Genomic DNA, 6,248 nt, shown 5'->3' with positions numbered 1-6,248 from the left:
GCAAAATTAGCTAAGTATGGTGGCGCATGCCTATAATCCCAGCTACTTGGGAAGCTGAGGCAGGAGAATCGCCTGAACCCAGGAGGTAGAGGTTGCAGTGAGCCGAGATTGTGCCATTGCACTCCAGCCTGGGCAGCAAAAGCAAGAATCCCTCTCAAAAAAATAAAAAAAAAAAAAAGTAGAGGGCAGACCATGAAATGCAGAATAACTAACTTCATGGATGGGGCTGAGGAACGTATAAACTTTTTTCCCCTTTCTAAGAAGTTAAAGATAGAAAAGCCCCCAAGTCATCTAATTAAACCTCCACATTTTGTAAGATTGGCTTGATTTACTCAAATAACTTCTTGACTAGCCAGTAGTTCTCCAACTTACTGTCAGCCGTCTCCTTAAAATATATTTGAGGTACTTACTCTTTTTTATATAAGGGTGTGAGTAGACAATTAAAAAATAACACTTAGAATTTTAAATATAAGTAGCATTCCTCATCTCCCCAGTTAGGCTGCAAGCTTCTTAAGGGCATATATTTTACGGATATAGATCCCCTTCAGTAACACAAACCTTTGGAATTGTACTTATTGAATAAAATGACCCTGTCAACATGTTTCTAAGTGCCAGACAGAATCAAACCGGCATGATCTGGGAAACTGATAAGATTCCTGGGAGTTAAGGATTCTTAACCTCTCAGACAAAAAGTCTTCTAGGGTCAAAAATCTCTGCCACAACCGAAGTCTGCTCCCTTTCTGCCAATGGCTCATGCTGCCTTTGGAGGCAGGTAAGATGCTTTCTTCAAAGTAGGCATATTTTGTATAATAACCAAAATGAAACTGAAAAGATCTTCAGCTTCCCTTTCATAACTATACGGGAACTTTTACAGCTCTAATGGGGAGGTCTCAGGTTTTAAGGAACTGCCATTTTAGTTAGGTAAGTAGCTCCAGGCCCTGGAACCATCTGAACTATTAACTTGTTTTATATTAAAACATTACAGTAACAATTAGCTCACACATATTTTATTAGAAAAGGTGACCAAATCACAATGGTCTTAAATAATTTTAGACCATATATTTTAAATAAAATTTTAGAAGTTCGAGCTTTGTTCCTCAGATTTCTTTAGTTTCTAAGGTGGTCAACTATTTCTAAATACTGCCCCTAATATTAACACATTTAAAAAATATCCAAATTCATGTATCTCCCACTAAAGATTTGTTTAGCTAGAAATATTAGATTCCTTTAATTTTGCCACTTGGTGATCCAGCAGTCTCAACTGTGTAGTTCGTAGGATTTTTTTTATATGCTTTATGATCAGTAATATGGATTCCAGAAGGATTTCTTATCAAGGAACAAATGAAAGGGGACAAAAAATGTGAATCAGCTTTCCATCCATTCCTTACAGAAACCTAACATCAATGTGTATCTTCAGGAAGCTGGGCATATCAGAGCCAAGATAGAAACTGGACACAAACCCTAAGAATATGGTGATTATAATTTGGATAATACAGTTGTGAATGGAGTTTCCTGAAGACAGTAACAAGAAATGTGGATTTCCAGTCTCAAACTCCAACCAGTTGGGTCAGAGGGCTATTAATCTGTTTCAGGAGGTACTGATCTTCCAACTACTGAACTTTTTTTTATTAAAGAGCAGGCCCCCTACAGGAAGATACCAAGCCTTCCTTATCTTTTTCCTTCACTAAAGGCATAGTCCATTTAAACCTAGTTAACTAAATATTACCTACCTAGGATCTGGTCACTCAATGGCTATAGTAGCTTCCAAATGGTGTCTATATACCTCCATTCTCTGAGAACACGGTTTAAGTGCCTAGGCTCTTTCATGAATGAAGAACCTTGATCCAATCAGGATGTAACAGAAAATCATTACCCAGTTCAAATTTAGCGAAGCTCACCTCTCGGAGTTCAGTAATGGAGTTTCCATATAACCTCTCAAACATGTATGTAGAATAACACCCAAGGAAAAATGAAAGCTACAAAACAGATTGCTGTAAACTACTCGGCAGTGTCCTAAGACCTTTGCATTACCTCAAACACTGACCTTACCAGCTTAATGTTGTTCTGTCCAAACTATTCCTGTCATAATTAAATTTTAATGTCTGGATGGGAAAGGTGGCTCATACCTGTAATTCCAGCACTTTGGGAGGCCATGGTGGGCAGATAGCTTAAGCCCAGGAGTTTGAGACCAGCCTGGGTAACATGGTGAAACTATGTCTCTACAAAATATTAGCCAGGCATGGTGGTGCACACCTGTGGTCCCAGCTACTCAGGAGGCTGAGGTGGGAGGATTACTTGAGCCAGGAAGGCGGAGGTTGCAGTGAGTTGAGGTCATGTCACTGCACTTCAGGCTGGGTGATGGAGTGAGACTCTGTCTCAAAAAAAAAAAAAATATATATATATATATATATGTAGGTGATCCCTACAATACTAGCCTCTCAGTTCCTTGACTTACTCTTTCAATGATCTAGATTAGGGGTTGACTGACAAACTAGAAACCAGTACCTTCTCAGTACCAATAATGAAAACCTCCCAAATCTCAATTTCAAGCATCCTACTGTCTTAACATCATCACTCATCCTTCCATCTCTTTCCCACTAGTGCCCCAACAAGTTTTCAACACAATAGTCCCCTACAATTCACAAATGTAACCACTTTTTTCATTCTTCACCCACTCCGTTCCTGATCCCCTCTTTACCCAGCCTTTAGATTCTATTCCAGATCATTACAATCCCTCCTCACATTCTGCTCTCCACTGCCTTTCTCTCCATTTGTTGTATTTCTCTGTTAACCTAAAGCCAAATTTTTTAAACTGCCTATTCCTTACCTGAGTCTGCTCAGTATCAGGTAGCTGGAGAAAAAATGTAACCATGGCAACTCATCTTATTTTAACCTCAAGTTGGCCATGCTGGATGCCCATCGATCCTACTGTCTCATCTCTCAACCCCCAATCCCCACCCCCATCCTCAGTTTATTTCACTGAGAAAATAGAAGCAACCAAAATAACTTCAACAGAATCCCACTGCCTTACCAACTACCCATTATACTCTGCCTTTCCTACCCATTATACTCTGTCTTTCCTCCTTTCTCTGAAGGTCAAATGTGTGTCCAAGACCCCATCCTCCTTTCCCTACTCAAGGAACGCTCTTCTATTTTTCCTCTCAAACATTTCTATCATTAACAAAAAAGCTGTAATTTCCTGCATCTTAAAATCTGATCAATCTCAGATTAATTTTCCTTGTCAAACGATCAACAGCAAAAAAAAGCTATAATATCCTGCCTCTTTAAACTATCACGCATTACTTTTCTGAAAACCTCATAGGAAGAATTGCAATAGTTGTCTCAAATTCTTCTTCCAATCTCTGTAGGACCCACTCCTTTCAGGATTTGGCTTGCCACCATCCTGCTGAAACTGCTCTGGGGGAAGTTATCAATTATCTCCACATTGGTCCATTTTGAGCCCTCATTTACTTCACCTATCAGCAACACATGACAGTTAATCATTGCTCCTTGAAACTATTACTTATTTGGTTTAGGCGACTACCCTTCTTTTTTGAGACAGGGGCTTGCTCTGTCACCCAGGTTGGAGTGCAATAGCACCATCATAGCTCACTGCAGCCTCCAACTCCTAGGCTCAAGCAATCCTCCTGTTTCAGTCTCCTAAGTAGCCAGGACTACAGCCACATGCTACCATGCCCAGCTCATATTTTTATTTTTTAATTTTTTGTAGAGACCTGGCCTATGTTTCCCAGGCTAGTCATTAACTCCTGGACTCAAATGATCCTGCCCCACTTGGCCTCCCAAACTGCTAGATTTATAGGCCTGAGCCACCACACCCAACTTATTTTTTAATAAATCCACCAGTGGAATACCCTTCTTTGAATGTCACTACTCCCAACCCAACCTCACTGGCAGCTCCCTCATTTGCTGGCCCCTCACCTCCCCAAATCTAAACATAAGCATACATCAGTGCTCGGTCCTTGTAACTCTTCTCTGTCTGCACTCAATCCATGGTACTCTCCTGTCTCAGGACGATGCTGCCCCTGTGTAGCTCTCAGGCTGGGCCTTTCTCCTGAATTTGAGTCTGATACATGCTAATGCCTATGTGACACCCCCACTTGGAAGTCTAAAGGAAATTTAAAACAATGTCTAAAACCAAAATTCCTCTGCACACAACACCCCACCCTCAAATCTATTCTTTTTTTTAATTATTATACTTTAAGTTTTAGGGTACATGTGCACAACATGCAGGTTAGTTACATATGTATACATGTGTCATGTTGGTGTGCTGCACCCAGTAACTCGTCATTTAACATTAGGTATATCTCCAAATGCTATCCCCACCTTGCCCCACCCCACAACAGGCCCCGGTGTGTGATGTTCCCCTTCCTGTGTCCGTGTGTTGTCATTGTTCAATTCTCACCTATGAGTGAGAACATGCGGTGTGTGGTTTTTTGTCCTTACAATAGTTTGCTGAGAATGATGCTTTCCAGCTTCATCCATGTCCCTACAAAGGACATGAACTCATCATTTTTTATGGCTGCACAATTTCAGCTCCTGTTATTGGTCTATTCAGGGATTGAACTTCTTCCTGGTTTAGTATTGGGAGGGTGTATGTGTCGAGGAATTTATCCATTTCTTCTAGATTTTCTAGTTTATTTGCATAGAGGTGTATGTAGTATTCTCTGATGGTAGTTTGTATTTCTGTGGGATCGGTGGTGATATCCCCTTTATCATTTTTTATTGCATCTATTTGATTCTTCTCTCTTTTTTTCTTTATTAATCTTGCTTGCAGTCTATCAATTTTGTTGATCCTTTCAAAAAACCAGCTCCTGGATTCATTAATTTTTTGAAGGGTTTTTTGTGTCTCTATTTCCTTCAGTTCTGCTCTGATTTTAGTTATTTCTTGCCTTCTGCTAGCTTTTGAATGTGTTTGCTCTTGCTTTTCTAGTTCTTTTAATTGTGATGTTAGGGTGTCAATTTTGGATCTTTCCTGCTTTCTCTTGTGGGCATTTAGTGCTATAAATTTCCCTCTACACACTGCTTTGAATGCATCCCAGAGATTCTGGTATGTTGTGTCTTGGTTCTCGTTGGTTTCAAAGAACATCTTTATTTCTGCCTTCATTTCGTTATGTACCCAGTAGTCATTCAGGAGCAGGTTGTTCAGTTTCCACGTAGTTGAGTGGTTTTGAGTGAGATTCTTAATCCTGAGTTCTAGCTTGATTGCACTGATCTGAGAGATAGTTTGTTATAATTTCTGTTCTTTTACATTTACTGAGGAGAGCTTTACTTCCAAGTATGTGGTCAATTTTGGAATAGGTGTGGTGTGGTGCTGAAAAAAATGTATATTCTGTTGATTTGGGGTGGAGAGTTCTGTAGATGTCTATTACGTCCGCTTGGTGCAGAGCTGAGTTCAATTCCTGGATATCCTTGTTGACTTTCTGTCTCGTTGATCTGTCTAATGTTGACAGTGGGGTGTTAAAGTCTCCCATTATTAATGTGTGGGAGTCTAAGTCTCTCTGTAGGTCACTCAGGACTTGCTTTATGAATCTGGGTGCTCCTGTATTGGGTGCATATATATTTAGGATAGTTAGCTCTTCTTGTTGAATTGATCCCTTTACCATTATGTAATGGCCTTCTTTGTCTCTTTTGATCTTTGTTGGTTTAAAGTCTGTTTTATCAGAGACTAGGATTGCAACCCCTGCCTTTTTTTGTTTTCCATTTGCTTGGTAGATCTTCCTCCATCCTTTTATTTTGAGCCTATGTGTGTCTGCACGTGAGATGGGTTTCCTGAATACAGCACACTGATGGGTCTTGAGTCTTTATCCAATTTGCCAGTCTGTGTCTTTTAATTGGAGCATTTAGTCCATTTACATTTAAAGTTAATATTGTTATGTGTGAATTTGATCCTGTCATTATGATGTTAGCTGGTTATTTTGCTCGTTAGTTGATGCAGTCTCTTCCTAGCCTTGATGGTCTTTACATTTTGGCATGATTTTGCAGCAGCTGGTACCAGTTGTGCCTTTCCATGTTTAGTGCTTCCTTCAGGAGCTCTTGCAGGGCAGGCCTGGTGGTGACAAAATCTCTCAGCATTTGCTTGTCTGTAAAGTATTTTATTTCTCCTTCACTTATGAAGCTTAGTTTGGCTGGATATGAAATTCTGGGTTGAAAATTCTTTTCTTTAAGAATGTTGAATATTGGCCCCCACTCTCTTCTGGCTTGTAGAGTTTCTGCCGAGAGATCCGTTG

The sequence above is a fragment of the Pongo pygmaeus genome, chromosome 13 (genome assembly GCF_028885625.2).
Source record: "Pongo pygmaeus isolate AG05252 chromosome 13, NHGRI_mPonPyg2-v2.0_pri, whole genome shotgun sequence".
Taxonomy (NCBI): Eukaryota; Metazoa; Chordata; class Mammalia; order Primates; family Hominidae; genus Pongo; species Pongo pygmaeus.
The sequence above is the reverse complement of the archived record's forward strand: the minus strand, read 5'-3'. Positions refer to the sequence as shown.